Genomic DNA, 15,805 nt, shown 5'->3' with positions numbered 1-15,805 from the left:
GTCAGCGCGTGTGCTCGCATATTGGACTAAGCGCGTGTGGATTTTTACCCGCAGTTTGTCGTCAGCGCGTGTGCTCGCATCTTGGACTAAGCGCGTGTGGATTTTTACCCGCGGTTTGTCGTCAGCGCGTGTGTTCGCATCCTGGACTAAGCGCGTGTGGATTTTTACCCGCGGTTGAACTTCAGCGCGTGTGCGTGCTTTCGTTTAATCGCGTGTGGATTTTTTCTGTGGTTTAATCTACAGCGCTTCAACGATCTTCACTCAGTTTGGATCCCTATGCGAGTTCAAGAGATTTCTACGTGAGATTTTTGACGCAAGTTTCAAGAACTGTTAATTTAAGTAAAAACACTCTAAAAAGAAATAAATACTTTCCAGAAACACTAGAACTTCCATTTACTTTTAATGAACTTAAGACTTTGTTCAAGCTTCTTGAGTTTAAAGAAGATTACCTGCAAAGTTAATTTCACATTCATGGACCTACTAAGAAGGCTGAATGATCGTTGAGATTCAAGTCAACTAGTAAGGAAGTCTAGTCAGTTTATCACTTCTCTGGGCATATTGTAGAGAAGTTCCAGGTATGGTTTTTACTTTATTTGGTAAAGGATATTGATACTTAAGGTTAGTATAGTGCCTCATGAATAACAAGGTGTATTATATGTTTATGTTTTACCACAGGTGAAGAACCAGCTAGTCTTAGCTTCCAGCCTGGTGTTTGTTAATTTGTCCCTTCCCCCTTTCCCCTGGAAGTGAGGTAAACTGAGCAGTTTATAGTATCAGCTCAGAGTGCCACATTTTGGGTGGATTGTCGGGGGCTCAGCAGCTTCTGCAGACACCAGGATCTCAGCCTGACAGAATGAAAGGCCAATAAAAAAGAAAAAGTCTGCCCAAGCTGTACGAACCCCGACGAGACAGCCATGGAGGCGTTGGGAGAAATGGTTAGGGAAATTAGAGAAGAGTTACGGGTGGCTCATCGAGAATACTCAAATCTTAATAAAAGAATAGATGAGTTAAATTTAAAGGTAACACAAATACAAGAAAAGGAAGTTTCGGAAGGTGCAGGAAACCCACCTGAGCTAGTGAGAGTAGGGGAAGAACAAGAACCTAGACTTTCAAGGGAAGTGGTGGGTGGTTTAGGAACTTTAGTTATGCCTGTTCCTTTGGCTGCTCCTGAGCGTTTTTTGGGAGATCCGAGAAAGTTTCAAATTTTTCAGACTCAGTGTGAATTACATTTCTTAAGTCGTCCCGAGTTATTTTCAACGGATGCTTCCAAGGTCACAATTACATTATCTTATTTATCAGGAGAAGCATCTGCGTGGGGAAGTCTCTTGGTGAGTCAAAAGAGTTTGGCTTTGAATAATTATTCCCTGTTCCAGGCCGATTTTAAAAAGATGTTTGATAAGAGACAGGTATCTCTAGAGGTAGATGGAGAACTACTGGAGTTGCGTCAGGGAGGAAAGGAGTTGATTTCTTATATCACTCAATTTAGAACTTTAATTTTAGAGAGTAGATGGCCAGAGGAGAAGAGGGCTTCCTTATTTTATCGGGGCTTAAAAGATGAATTGAAAGATGCTTTGGCTGGTGTTTTGGAACGACCAACTACTTTAGATGCTCTAATTGATTTGGTGGTTCGGTTAGATTTTCGTTTAACCGAAAGACGTTTAGAGCGTAGACGTTCTCAGGGGGAAGTTAGGTTTCCAGGAAGAGTAGAGAGATCTAAGGTTGAGGTGGTGAACAGGGAAGTTAAGTCAAAGGGAAATGAGCTGCAGAGTCGGGTGAGAGGTCCGTTGTCAAAGGAAGAGAAGACAAGAAGAAGGGAGAATAATTTGTGCCTATACTGCGGTAGGAGTGGTCATTTCCTTGAAAACTGTCCTTTTACCTCCAAGAAGATCTTCAACTCTTCAGGCAGAGTACAACAAGTTGCTAACACGAAACAGACAGCTGTTCCTCATATAACTGTGAACGTATCCTTAATGTTTGAAAAGAAAATCTTAGGTTCTGGGCCAATTATTATTGATTCAGGGGCTACAGGAAATTTTATGGACAGAGGATTGGCAAAGAGTTTAGGTGTTCCTTTAGTGGCTAAGAAAGAAGTTGAGCAGGTAAGGGCAGTTGATGGTACATCTCTTTCTTCAGGTCCAATCACTCATAATACAGAGGTACTTGAGATGGAGTTAACTGGAGGTCATAAGGAAACTATCTCTTTTGAATTAATTGATGCTCCAATCTTGAAAATAATCTTGGGTATGCCCTGGCTTACTCTGCATAATCCTAGAATTGATTGGAGTGCAAGAATTGTATCCCTAGAATCAAATTTTTGTAAGGAACATTGTTTCTTAGGGAAAAGTCATGGAGAGGAAGAAAGATTTGTGAATTCTGTTTCGTTTTCACTTGCAGAAAGAGGGGCAATAGGTTTTGATGTTGGAGCAGTAGTGGGTGAACTTCCTACTTGTTATCAAGACTTTTGGGATGTATTTGATGAAAAGGAAGCTGGAGAGTTGCCTCCTCATAGACTGTTTGACTGCAGGATAGATTTGGAGCCTGGAGCTATTTTACCTAGCAGTAGGGTTTATGCCCTGACAGAAAAAGAGAATGACTATTTGAAAGAATACTTAAAGGAAAATTTGGCTAAGGGTTTTATTCGGCACTCTCAATCGCCGGCTGCCTCACCATTGTTTTTTGTGCCAAAATCTGACGGTTCCCTCAGAACTTGCATAGATTATAGGGCGGTAAATAGAATGACAGTAAAAAATAGGTATCCGCTCCCTCTCATCTCTGAGATGTTAAATCGAATTCAAGGTGCCACCATTTTTTCTAAATTGGATTTAAGGGGGGCTTATCATCTGGTACGAGTTCAAGAGGGGGATGAGTGGAAGACGGCATTTAAGACCAGATTTGGCCTGTACGAGTACCAAGTGATGCCATTCGGTCTTTGCAATGCCCCAGCGGCTTTTCAATTTTTTATCGATGAGGTTCTTCGGGAATTTCTTGATATTTTTGTTATTGTTTATATTGACGATATTTTGATTTTTTCCCAAAGTTTGGAGAAACACAAAATTCACGTTCGACAGGTCTTGAGAAAATTCAGAGAGAATAATCTTTACGCTAAATTGGAGAAGAGTCAGTTCCATACGAATTCGGTGGAATTTTTAGGTTTTGTGATCACTCCTAGTGGTCTGGAAATGAATCCGAAAAAGGTGGAAGCGGTTCGTGATTGGCCTATTCCAACGAAGGTGAAGGAGATCCAGAGTTTTTTGGGATTTGCCAACTTTTACCGAAGATTCATTGAAGGCTTCTCCAGTTTGGTGACTCCAATTACTCGACTTTTGAAGAAAGGAGTTCCTTTTGTTTGGGACGTTAAGGCTAATGAGGCTTTTAAAGTATTGAAGGAGAAATTCATAACTACTCCTATCTTAATTCATCCTGATACTTCCAAGCCATTTTTTGTAGAGGCTGATGCTTCCAATGTGGCAATGGGAGCAGTGTTGTCGCAGAGGCATAATGTTACTGGACAATTGCATCCTGTGGCCTACTTTTCTCAGAGGTTCTCACCAGCGGAAGAAAATTATACCATTTCAGATCGCGAGCTTCTTGCTATCAAAGCAGCATTTGAAGAATGGCGACATTTTTTAAAAGGAGCACGTCACACTGTGACAGTATTAACCGATCACCGAAACTTACTCTTTTTGAAGACAGCAAGAACTCTGACACCTCGACAACTAAGGTGGTCTTTATTTTTTGCAGATTATGATTTTATAGTTACTTTTAAGCCAGGAAATCAAAATAAAAAAGCAGATGCTCTGTCATGACAATTTCCAGAAAGTGAAGTTAAGTCGGTTTGTGAATCACTTCCTCTGATCGCTCCAGAACGTTTTGTTCTTGCTGGAATTGAGAAAGAAAACAAAATCTTTAAACAAGTACGAGAATCCATATCTGAGAGACAACTTGAACATTGGGTTCGTTTGGATCCAGCTCGCAAGATTAAAGATGGTTTACCTTATCTGGACGACAGACTCTATTTACCATCTATTGAACTTAGAGAAAAGATTTTGAAGGAATGTCACGATTCAGTTCTGGCAGGACATCCAGGATATCGAAAAACACTTGAGTTGGTCAGAAGACATTTTTGGTGGGAGAAAATTCGACAAGATACTCTTAATTTTGTTAAGACCTGTGAAGTTTGTGCTAGATCTAAGAACCTCATCGGAAAGCCTTCTGGGTTATTGGAACCGTTGCCCGTTCCACCGCGGCCTTGGTATTCAGTGTCTTTAGATTTCATCACGGATCTACCACTAGATAAGGGGTGTACATCAGTATTGGTTGTAGTGGATTTACTCACTAAAGAAGCACATTTCATTCCAATGAAGGGAGAGGTTACCGCTGATAGTTTAGCTCACAGTTTCTTACAAGAAGTAGTTAAACTGCATGGAATTCCCAGTCAGGTCATCTCAGACAGAGGGTCTCAATTTATTTCTAAATTTTGGAGGGCTTTCTGTAAGAGATTGGGAGTTGAGGTATGCCTATCATCCGGTTACCATCCCGAAACCAATGGGCAAGTGGAAAGGATAAATCAGGAGTTGGAGAAATATTTGAGATGTTATCTACAGACAGGGGAAGAGTGGGTAGATATGTTGTGGGTGGCAGAATTTGCATATAACAACTGTAGTAAGGATGCCACCTCAATGTCTCCATTTTATTTGGGACGAGGTTTTCATCCTCGTTTTCTTAGTATAGAGATCGATTATGATGCTGAAAACCCGGAAGTGGAAAAGAGACTAGAGATCATGAAAAGAAATTTGGAGAAGGCAAAAGGGGTGTTGGTGGAGAGTAAACAGAAATATAAAAGATTTGCGGACCTTAAAAGAAAGACTAGTCCCCAGTATAGGGAGGGAGATTTGGTATGGTTATCAACCAAATTTTTGAGAATTAAGGGAAGAAATAAGTTTTGCCCTCGTTTTGTAGGGCCGTTTGTGGTTGAAAGGGTGATAAATCCAGTGGCTGTTCGCCTTAGATTACCAAGACATATGAAAACTCATCCAACTTTTCATGTTAGCTTGTTGAAACCAGTGGTTAAAGGAACTAGATTGACACCTACTCCTTCACCAGTTGTATTTGAGGAAGATGATTCAGAAGAATTTGTAGTTAAGAAAATTCTGGACTCTAGAATAGTGAGAGGAAAGCTACAGTATCTCCTTGATTGGGAGGGTTTTGGTCCTGAAGAACGCACTTGGGAGAAAGCAAGTGATGTACATGCTCCTCATTTGGTTAAAAAATTCCATAAGAAATTTCCATTGAAAAAAGGCCCAGGGACTGGGCGTTAGAAGGGGGGTACTGTCAGGTACTGTTAGGATACAGTGACATAATCTGAGACATTAGGTCTGGGGAAAATTAGTATAGAAAGGTTTTTGGAAGTTATTATGAGTTTAATTTTAAAACAGCCAATTTTTCCCTTAACATTCATTGCAGTCTATGGAGAATGCCCCAAGCCAAGATGGAGGTCCTCAGTCTAAGTTCTGATTGGCTGGTGATTGTTTATAGGGAAGACAATGAACATTCTAAACTGCCTTTCATCGTCTTTGCCCAGCTGAGAGGTCGCGTATTAAGCTGCTCCTGCTTAACTTGTTCAGGGGTTTCAAGTTTCAAGCGGTCGAGCGGCTTATTTGGAAAAGCAAACAGGAATCTTGCGGAGATTCATTTTGGTACTGAACAGGAGTAAGAAGATTTCGAGTTATCCAAGAAAAAAGAAAGGTTTCAAAGACTCTCCACAAGATAAGTCCTTTTAAAACTCAAGACTCTTTCTATAATGTCATTGTAGAAGATTTAATCTGATTTTCAAGTTCATATGAAAAATATTTACTAAGAACTTTATTGCTGTCGCATGTTTGGCTTTGTTACGCTACGTTTTCTATCAAGCGCGTGGTTTTTCCGTTAACAGAAGCCTGCGCGTGAGAGACTTCGCTTGAGTATCTAGCGCGAGCTCTTTGGTGTCGCGTGATACTCTTTTGCGTGTGTTTTTTACCCGCGGTTGAACTTCAGCGCGTGTGCTCGCATATTGGATTAAGCGCGTGTGGATTTTTACCCGCGGTTTGTCGTCAGCGCGTGTGCTCGCATATTGGATTAAGCGCGTGTGGATTTTTACCCGCGGTTTGTCGTCAGCGCGTGTGCTCGCATATTGGACTAAGCGCGTGTGGATTTTTACCCGCGGTTTGTCATCAGCGCGTGTGCTCGCATCTTGGACTAAGCGCGTGTGGATTTTTACCCGCGGTTTGTCGTCAGCGCGTGTGTTCGCATCCTGGACTAAGCGCGTGTGGATTTTTACCCGCGGTTGAACTTCAGCGCGTGTGCGTGCTTTCGTTTAATCGCGTGTGGATTTTTTCTGTGGTTTAATCTACAGCGCTTCAACGATCTTCACTCAGTTTGGATCCCTATGCGAGTTCAAGAGATTTCTACGTGAGATTTTTGACGCAAGTTTCAAGAACTGTTAATTTAAGTAAAAACACTCTAAAAAGAAATAAATACTTTCCAGAAACACTAGAACTTCCATTTACTTTTAATGAACTTAAGACTTTGTTCAAGCTTCTTGAGTTTAAAGAAGATTACCTGCAAAGTTAATTTCACATTCATGGACCTACTAAGAAGGCTGAATGATCGTTGAGATTCAAGTCAACTAGTAAGGAAGTCTAGTCAGCTTATCACTTCTCTGGGCATATTGTAGAGAAGTTCCAGGTATGGTTTTTACTTTATTTGGTAAAGGATATTGATACTTAAGGTTAGTATAGTGCCTCATGAATAACAAGGTGTATTATATGTTTATGTTTTACCACAGGTGAAGAACCAGCTAGTCTTAGCTTCCAGCCTGGTGTTTGTTAATTTGTCCCTTCCCCCTTTCCCCTGGAAGTGAGGTAAACTGAGCAGTTTATAGTATCAGCTCAGAGTGCCACATTTTGGGTGGATTGTCGGGGGCTCAGCAGCTTCTGCAGACACCAGGATCTCAGCCTGACAACAACTTGCAGACATTTTTATCAATACAAACATTTCACATTAGATTGCCTGACTGCTTCCCTACCCCCGCAACAACCCCCCCACCCCTGGCCTACGCCGCACTTCATATTCCATCTCTCTGTTTATTCATCCGCAACCCTCCCAGCTAAGGTATCCACGTGTTCTAGGGATTCCTCAGAGTCCCGGGCACCCAGTCCAGAGGTGGCCAGCTCCGCTATCAATTGTCTCCAAACTTCCACCCCCCTCCCTGTTCCATGTTCTCACCTACCGCTTCCTGCCATCCTGTCGATGGTATCGTTGATGAGGTTGTCGCCGATGTGATGGTCATCAAAGAAGTAGTCATTGACGAGGCTGTAGTCCTGGTAGACGACAGCGTCGTCGATGGTGTGCTTGGGACCGAAGTTGACGAAGACGAGGTAGCCGCCGACGGACCTCTCGTAGGTCTCTCCTTCGAAGACTTGTCCGTGGAAGAGGACCTGTGCTTGGAAGGGGTCAGGGACTTCCCAGCAGAAGGCATCCCACCAGTCAGTAGGCTTACCGTAGACGGTGCCGGAGACGGGGAGCGGCCTCTTCCCGAAATAGATCCTACAGCAGCGGCCATCTTTGTGGGAGCAGATGTGTGATATTTCACCTTTTGGATCCCCTCGAAAGGAGCATCCTCAAACAACCTCGACCTCCTTTTCTCAGAGGGAGACTAGCTCATGGGACCCGACAGTCCTCGACAAGACATGATTGCGCGCAGAGGCTGTGTTAGAGGCCTTCTCCTCCTTGAGCCAAGCCACCAACCTGCAATAGCGATCCCTCTTGGTCTTCGCCAGTAAGCCATGGCAGATCTTGCATCTGTCTTCATCATGGTCCGGGTGTAGACAATACAAGCACTTGAGGTGCTGATCCTCAACATAAACGTTTTCCAAGCCACAGGATTCGCAGGCCCTGGAGAGACTTCTCTTGCCCACTTTGGACATTGTCGAGGAGAGATGCAGGCCCAAGCCTGAGCCCGCCAAAACTCATGGAGAGACGATCCAATGATGGAAACTCGATCTTCTTCGTCAACGGGTCCCCACTGCCAGTTGTCAACGTGCAGCATTTGATGAGGAAAAGTTCAAAGAAAATGATCAAAAACTATCCAGAAATAGCAGAAAAGTCACAATTCTTGAGGCGCAAAGTGAGAGGACTCCCAACACTGAAATGTGCAGTAAAAATCTGAATACGGCCACCATGGGTGGAGTTTAGGAGGACGAGTGTAATTGGCTAGGGGCAGTATGACCCAAAGGACAGTGATTGGTTATAGTGGAGACAAACAGTTTTCAGTCTGAAGCGAAACTGCTTTCTTTTTCACTGAGGATTTCCTGCCAGATGACTGGGAATGTTCATGAGCATGTGAATCCATGCAAGACCCCATGCTGTAGAATATCATGTTAGCCGCATCCATGATCATAATGGGCCGATATTTCCTAGGGCTGATAATTCCTAGGGTCTGTGCATAATCCCTTTTTATATATAGGTGTGACAAACAAAGTCTGCCACGATGCAGGAAATATTTTTGTTAAGAGAATCTGTCAAAAAAGATCTCGAAAACTGTCACCCAAAGGTCTGGGGCAGATTTAAACAACACATTTGTTAACATATTTGGACCCATGACACAAGAAGTACTAGCCTTCTGAATCTTGTCTAAGACGTCCTCATAATCACAATCCATGGAACAAATACCCTGCGCCGTGGCCAACGGCGCTTTATCTACTTACATTATGTCACCAAATTTTCACCAGAAATAGTCTGCCAATTCAGAAATACTATTAAATTAGACTGATGCATGCTCCCGACTTGATTATTAATTAGGTCCCACAAAGTCTTAATATGCTTTTTTAGGATAACCTCATTGTCCTGCTGGACCAGCTTCCATTTAAGGAATTTCAACCAACTATGGTACCCCTGTTCAATTTTAACAGTGGCCTCTTTACACTTCCCCTTAGACATTGATTATTTTCTTATTCTCCTCTACTCCTTCTGCATAGTAACCTTTCTCTCTTTTAAAGTGACATATGCAAATGAATGTTATGCTGCACAGTTGCAACCCCGGCTCCTCTTCTTTCAAAAAACTTCTGATTCGCCAGGTCCTCAAAAAAAGGGAGAAATAAATCAGGAGCAAACATTATTATTTTCCACATATAATCCGTGGATGCCAATATTTGTGTCCAACTTTCATTATAGACAGTCATTTTCACTGGATTCCATCTAATCCTGATGCCCCCTTCATTTACCACAGCAATTCCCTTTATTCTATTCTGATACACCTCTTTCTTCATTGTAAGTGCAAGAGACAGCATTCTATGGTTACTAGCTGTTGTTCACAACACTTTCAATGTCTGTTGGTCCACATAAATATAGTCCATCACAGATTTAGACCTGCCACTGTACCAGGTAGCCACCATCGGAGAGTCCCCATTAAGCCATGTAGAGCCCATTCACGCAAAACAGGCTGACCACACTCGGCCCGATACCACTTTCCTGGAGTTATTATGCTCATTTTATTGGGCCGAGTGTTCCCCACACTCACCAGCCACATCACAGCAAGAGTTTAAATCCCCACCTACCAAAACATGTCCATGCAGATGGTTAGCACACCAGCCCTCTATAAACACCCTTAAGGCACCAGTAAAGGTTATGATGTGTGCTGCTGCAGGATGCTAATAAATGTTGACAATAAGAATAATGATAGAATAAATAGCCAATAATATGCAAAGTTCCAAGCCCAATACACCCATATGAATATGATTCCGTTCTTCCACTTTCCACTGCAGTGAAAACTTTACTACAATTAATAGACCCCCGAGAGACACGCTCCTACATTGTGTTTGGCATTTTGAGCCGCCAATGCGTAGCCATCCAATACAGCAGGAGTCCTCAACCACATCTCTTGCAGCATGATAACCTTATATTTTCTTATATTTTCTCAACATCAAACCCAGGGTATCATTTTAACACAGTTGTAAATACAGTTGTGAATGCCCTCTCGAGTTCCAACACACTAGCTTCACCTTTTGTTAAAGTGGCTGGTCATTGGGAGAAACTCTGTCCGTTTACACACAGGTCACATGACACCCTGGACCAATCCGTCTCCTTGTGTGTTTTAGGTTGAGTACAATACTGGGAACCTACTTCCCACCGGTCAACCTCCCCCTTGCGTGTCATGATTGACATGTCTCTTAAGTGAGGGATCCTTTCTTGACAACGTTTATGTGACAAAGGGAAAAGTTAGGGTGTGTGAAAAACCAAAGGGTGTCTCACTGCTAGTCCCCTGGGATCTCTCTTAGGTGGCCACGGCACGGCCATCTGTTGACACAAAACCAAACAAGGTGCCCACGCTGTAGACAGTCCTAATTTCTGTCAATTATTTTCAGTTATATCTCCAAAATAATACGAAAGGAATGTGCTTTGAAAAAAAGTCACATAAAAGGAACCAAAGAAAAATCTGTAGAGTACAATAATAAATTTAATATGCAGAAACACACTTTACATTAAAATCACTTTTTACAAAAATGTAATGAAAATATTGAAAAAGAAAAAAGACATAAAACAAAGCATTCATAATATATACATAGATTCACAAAAAGGAGTATATGTAATTAGAGTAAAATTACAACTTAATTGAGAAACAATCCCGGTAGGAAACAAATTGTTCCTACAAGGTGGGAAATACCAGGGTGTATGAAAAATTACCCTGATAAGTAAAGGGAGATATTGATCAATCAACTGAATTTACATGATTATTGGCACGGCCATCGCCTTTGGATCCAGAGCCTGGGGGTGGACCAGTGCAGATGGATCATCTGGGTGAGGGGTCTTTGGGGAGTGGGGGTGAGGCAACCGATTGTGAAACACGGTATTCCCCCCTTTCCCATACCCATGCCCCATCATATTTTATAGGATTCCCCAATGTCCCAACTCCCCCCACCCCCCACTTTCTGCACAAACACTGGGCTGAGGAAGAAGACAACTGAGAGTAAAGAGGCTAACCCGTACATATATCATTGGACATGTCCCGCTAATCGGGTCAGGCAAAGTCAGGCACTTGACTTAAATCACATACATCTGATACCCATTAGCTCTCCCCACACGGATAAAAGGTGGAACATAGAGACACACAAGATGGACCACGGGAAGGAGCAGATCTTTCAGAGCAAAGGTGAACCCACTGGAGCAGGACAACCGATCAAGGGACGAGAGAAAAGGGTAGGGAAACCCCAGAGATCCCAGACAAGAAGACTGCATTGTGTATCAAGGACACCAGCGACCCTCTCGGTTGAACTACAGAATTGGGGAGGCGGGTCCAAGCCAGTGGTATCAATCTTGACTTTTGAATTAAAGCCGCAAAGACAAGAAAGGAATGCACACAGCCGCTGAGTTAGCAAACAGCATATCTCACAATTGAAGGCTGCACGCGTGCTGATGAGATGCGAAGGAAGGCAGTCCTGTGGTGAACTTTAAATTACTGATAACTGTGAAACCAGTGATTCAGAGTAGCAGAGTGGTCCAGCGACAGGAAATAGCCCACTCAAAAGTCTCTGCAAAATATGTGATATCTTCTTATAACCACTTTAAGAGAAAGATTTTTATGAACAAGCCTGAACTACCAAGACGAAGAGATACTGGGGCAAATAACACAAGAGTGTGAGCGGAAGAGAAAGTCGAAGTGGTCCTGCGGCGGCCTATAGTAAAAGCCTTGCACATTCAAAAGTCTTTGACATCCGTGAAAGGTCTGAGCCTGACCGAGGAAGACCTAAGTGAACTTTTTTGAACTGTGAAAGAACTTTTCAAAGCTGGAATAAATGACTTTAACATGGAAGGCCAAGCGGGCCTTGATCCATGTTTGAACTGCCTTTGTTTTGAGAACCTGAACCAGAATGTGTCCTCCTGTTAACAGGGGCCGCCTTATTCCGTGCTGTCCAACATGGGAAGGAGAGCTGACTCAGCCACATTGATTCTTTAAGTTATACCTCTGACTTTCCTTTGCATACATATTCCCCTTTACACACTTTTTGTATAAAAGATAGGCAGCCATTATGTTTTGTTAGTATAGGCCATTTTGATTTGACATTGACTGAGTAGGACTGTATGTTCTTTATTATTTGATGGTAGAGACTACTCCCATCTTAGCTATAAGGCAGAGTAGGAGTTTCTCCAGACCCCAAAAAGATAAAGATATTGAAAATTGTAACTCTTGTGTCAGTGTCATACTTATGACACCATGCCTCCCTTACATATGGTGTAAGAAGTGGGGTACGACCCAACTGAGACAAATTGGGGTACCCTAAAATTCCAGAAATGTAGTGACAGAGCCTCAGACCCCTCTACCATCACAAAAGAATCCATAGGCTTTGATATTTGTAGCAGCAAGTATCCCTCCCAGGAAAAGAGGGATGATTCCCACTGACTTAGTGCTAATACCCCCTGCGGGTTGTTATTTAAGATTGGCCCCAAAATCTGGCCTAGCCTGGAAATTTGGTCTAGACGTCCTAGCACGCTTTATAGATCCAGACTTTTGGGGCGACATAAAAGATCTCGTAAAGAACCATGGGAGACCCCGTTTGAAATATGTCCTGGGGAAAACACTTTACAGGGAATTCTTGAGAAAGCTCTATTTCCCCGTTTTGAGGAAGAAATTGAAACAGATGAAACAGAGAAGTAACTTAGGCTTTGGAGAGGCCAATGAGATACGTACCAACAAAGCAAAAAGGGAAGAGGAAGCTACCATCCTTCCCACCCTAGCCTTCGCCCAGTGAAAGTATCTCGTACTCGCAGAGGCTTTCTTACAAGTGATTCCTGAGGGAGAAGGAAAAGAAAAGGGAAGCTCCTTTTTCTTCCTGAAACAGGGATTATATAGAAAGGAAACCTCCAGGGAAGGGCAAAGTAAAACACAATTAGTAATACCTAAAACCCCTCGCAAGATAGTGCTAGAGACTGCACACTTCCACTTGACAGGGGGACACTTGGGGCAATCTAAAACCCAAGCTGACATCAGTGGGAAATTCTATTGGCCGGGTATCCATGCTGACACAAAGAACTTAATTCAGACATGTGAGATATGCCAAAGGAAACAGCTCACATATTCAACCGCCCCTCTAAGCCCATTACTGATAATAGAAGTCCCTTTCTCTAGAATCGGTATGTATATTATTCGACCATTGGAAACTTCTAAACTGGCAAATAAATAGGTTCTTGTAATTGTTGATTACGCTACCCGGTACCCAGAAGCCTTCCCCATGCGGAACAACACAGCGCAACAAATTTTAAAACAACTGTTTCCATTTTTTCCCCAAGGAAATTCTAACAGATCAGGGATCCAATTTCATGAGTAAGCTCATGAGTGAAGTTAACAAATTACTACACATCACCACCTTAAGAACCTCAGTTTACCACCTCAAACAGACGGGTTGGTAAAGAGATTTAATAAGACCGTCAAAATTATTCTGAGAAAGTTAGCAGACGAAGATGGGAAGGACTGGGATTGTATGATCCCGTGGACCCTGATTGCAGTGAGAAAGAACCCACAGGAATCCACTGGTTTCTCCCCTTTCAAGTTACTCTACGGTAGAGAACCAAGGAAAGAGAAGAGGTACTGATACCCATCTGACAGACAGCTATCCGATTGCGAGAGCACATGAAACTCGTCCGGATTCTAGTCCACACTCATATGGAGAAAGCTCAAGCCCAACAAAAATGTACAAGCAAGAAGGTAAATCTAAGGTCATTTTCAGTAGGACAGAAAGTGTTTGTCCTTCTACTTACCTCTGAAAATAAACTTGTTTCAAAGTGGCACAGGCCCCATGAGATACTAGAGCAAACAGGAACCTGTACCTATAAAACAGCCCAACCCGATAGAAGGGAAAAGACCCACCTCTACCACGTAAAGTTCCTGAAAGAGTGGAAAGAAAATCCTTCTGCTACTACCTCTTCTATGTTGTCATGTTTGGTACCCGAGGAGATAGACAACTCCGAACCTATTCGCCAAGAACTATTTTATTTATAATATGCCAATCACAGGCCGAAAGGCATAATAGCACCAACAAGAACAGACAAATTGAAAACAGAATCAAGGAATCGGCATATTCACTTGGCCACAGTTAACAGAATAGCAACGTTTTTAATCCGGCCTTGAGTCCACTGAGGGATTTACACATTCTTAGGTCCGGAGGGAGATTGTTCTAGCTTCTAGGTGCAGCACTGGGCCACAATGTCAAGCCTTGCCCGTGGAGTGTAAAGGAAACCCATATTATTGGACCTCAATGTTCTCAATGTTCTTCGAATTAGTAACCAAGAGATATGGTTGGAGAGATATGCCGGGCTGACTCCGTACAGGCATTTGTGCGTTATGCAGAGAAGACAAAATTGTACTCTGCTTGCTATGGGAAGCCAATGCAGTGCTCTCCTAGCTTCTGTAACATGGTCATTCCTTTTCAGTCCTTCAACTGCTCTCAAAGCATTATTTTCGGTAATCTGGAGATGCATCATGTCTCCCTTGCTTACTCCACGCAGCAGACTGAAGTCATAATCAAGTTTGGCTCCAATGATTGCTCTTGCAATTGTTGCACAATTCTCCTTGGCCTTTTTCCACTCATTCATTCTTATGGGGTCTGTCTTTAGGAACTCTATTCTTTGTATTCTACTTGTACTATGTAGTCTGTCTGCTCCATAGCTCTTGAAAGCATCTGTGTTTTACTACTGCAGCACACAGCTCCTTATTGGCAGTGTTGCTGAGGACCCTTAGGGTCCTACTTTAAGATTATTTTTCCTGTATCCTTAAGTTAACTACAGTTCTTAAGGACAGAGGAATACTTTGTGTCTCTCCCAAAACTCTATAGTCTGAGAGATTGGCACACACCACCTTCAGTGGAGTGCCAAAGTGATACTTAGTATCCCCCTTCTCTCTGCTCCTGTGACTTTTTAGTCAAATAGACAATCACCTAGTTATGGCTGGTGGCAGTGGACTTGTTCTACCAACTTTTGTGTATTTTGTATACCGCAGGCTATGTCAATGCTGAGGGGCTCCATTCCCCAGAAGCAGCCAATGGTGCTGGTTATTGGGTTGGGACTGCCTGCGGAACAACACAACCCAATATCCTGCTACGACAGAAAAAGATGCATCAATTCCTATCAGCACTATGATCTAGAGGTCAAGTTTACAATTGCCAGGGAGTGCACGAGTAACCTTCACACATAAGCCTAGCGTGGCTGTTCTGTCAGAACTTCTTCTACCATTCTGGGAGGAGGAGGTCTGTGTGTGCGTTTTGCCTTTGGCAGGTACTAGTAGGTATCCCCACCTAGGCTCTAGAGTTTCTGGGCAGGCCGGAAGTGGGGGAGAAAGGGAGTCAGTTGTAATTAAACTCCCCGGTTACCGGTTCCCAGGTGTAAGGGAGGCATGGTATCACAAGTATGACACTGACACAAGAGCTACAAGTTTCAAAACCTTGATTACATTCTTGGAAAACTCCTACTTTGCCCTATAGCTGCGATGGGAGTAGCCTCTACCATCAAATAATAAATCAAACACAGTCCTAGTCAGTCTGTGTCAAATCAAAATGGCCTATACTAAAAAACATAATGCCTGCCCTATCTCTTATACAACACATGTGTAAAGGCGAGTGTGTATGCAAAGGAAAGTCAGTGTTATAAAATAAAGGATCAAGGTGGCTGAGTCAGCTCTCCTCCCCACGTCAGATAGCAAGGAGTAAGGTGGCCCCTGTAGACAGGATGACACACTCTGGCTCAGCTTATCAAATAAAAGGCAATTCAAACGTGGTTCGAG

General features: G+C 42.9%; 1 protein-coding gene across 3 annotated transcripts in view; it reads right to left on the bottom strand.

Moving 5' to 3' along the window:
- Nucleotides 1–15,805, bottom strand: part of TMEM144 (transmembrane protein 144) — a 377,037-nt gene that overhangs the window by 172,967 nt on the left and 188,265 nt on the right. The window lies entirely within an intron of this gene.

This window comes from Ambystoma mexicanum, chromosome 6q (genome assembly GCF_040938575.1).
Source record: "Ambystoma mexicanum isolate Mex_15411 chromosome 6q, UKY_AmexF1_1, whole genome shotgun sequence".
Classification (NCBI taxonomy): domain Eukaryota; kingdom Metazoa; phylum Chordata; class Amphibia; order Caudata; family Ambystomatidae; genus Ambystoma; species Ambystoma mexicanum.
This window is presented reverse-complemented; position numbering and strand designations above follow the sequence as displayed.